Below are 1,424 nucleotides of genomic sequence, written 5' to 3'. Positions count from 1 at the left end.
GTGCTCTGGCTTTCTCTCAATTGTTGGATATTTTTTTCTTGTTTATATTCTTTCCCCTCCATCTACTGCTGTAGTCTCTCTTCTTGTTCATTTTCTTTCTCCTCCAATCACTGCCATAGTGTCTCTTCTTGTTTATTTTCTTTTTTCCTCCAACAATTGGCTCGGCATGGCCAGGTGGTTAGGGCGCTCAACTCGCAGTCTGCGGGTCACGGGTTCGAATCCCCGTCACACCAAACATGCTTGCCCTTTCAGCCGTGGGGGCGTTATAATGTGACGGTCAATCCCACTATTCGTTGGTCAAAGAGTAGGCTAAGAGTTGGCGGTGGGTGGTGATGATTAGTTGTCTTCCCTCTAGTCTTACACTGCTAAATTAGGGACGGCTAGTGCAGATAGCCCTCGTGTAGCTTTGCACGAAATTCAAAAACAAACAAACAAACAAATCCTCCAACAACTGCTGTAATCTCTCTTGTTTATTTTTCTGTTCGAGCTGCTACTGTTGCAAGTTATCGTGCCACTGCTGTAATCTCTCTTCTTGTTTCTTTTCTTTTTCCTCCAACAACTGCTGTAATCTCTCTTCTTGTTTATTTTGCTGTTCTTGTATTGCTGCCATCAAATCTGCTAAGCTGTAGTTTGATTTGGCACCTCTCGTTTCCATTTTATTTATTTATTTTTATCCCGCTTTTGACACCAGTTTGTTAATTACTCGTAAAAATTCTTTCCCAGAAACTTCAGCGATACAAGTCCTTTGTTAAATAAAACTAGTTTATTCTTTCTCAATACAACTTTGCAATACACTTAATTTCCACAGTCCCTTGAACTTCAACCCACGCTATAATTCACAACGAATGATTCACGCACTTTAGTTACTACCGCGCTTGACTCAATTGTCCCTCTCTATCTGTCAGCAATTCAATTCCGATTCATAATTTCGCTTTATCCGGCGCATTTATATACAAGAATAGAGGGCGCCTAGCAAATACTGGATTATTCGGGGAACGTGATGTTCCCCGATCCTTCTAGAATCTCATGACATGTTACTATAGTCACGTGACTTCCGCTGTCGTAACAATACAATTTCGAAAAAATGGATGTCTTTTTGTCGAGGTTGCATGTAGCTGACGAATATTTTTCTCACATTAAGTTTTTAGCATTTTTTTTATCCAGGAAGTTTACTAAACACCGTTTCAATATGATTTTGATACTTCCTAGTCTGATACTGTGGCTTGAAATACCAGAAATAAATATTTAGTCTAATTTTAACATGTTATACGTGCATAATAATGGCATTTGGGAAAACGGATGTCTGTCCGTTATATTTACAGGTGTAAGGCATACTAAGAATGATTCTTGTGGATGCACATTAATTTTTGTATGCTTCATGTGTTGTTAAAATAAATAAAAACCATTTTTTAGTGCTAAATTTT

The sequence above is a fragment of the Limulus polyphemus genome, unplaced genomic scaffold (assembly GCF_000517525.1).
Source record: "Limulus polyphemus unplaced genomic scaffold, Limulus_polyphemus-2.1.2 Scaffold691, whole genome shotgun sequence".
NCBI lineage: Eukaryota > Metazoa > Arthropoda > Merostomata > Xiphosura > Limulidae > Limulus > Limulus polyphemus.
The sequence above is the reverse complement of the archived record's forward strand: the minus strand, read 5'-3'. Positions refer to the sequence as shown.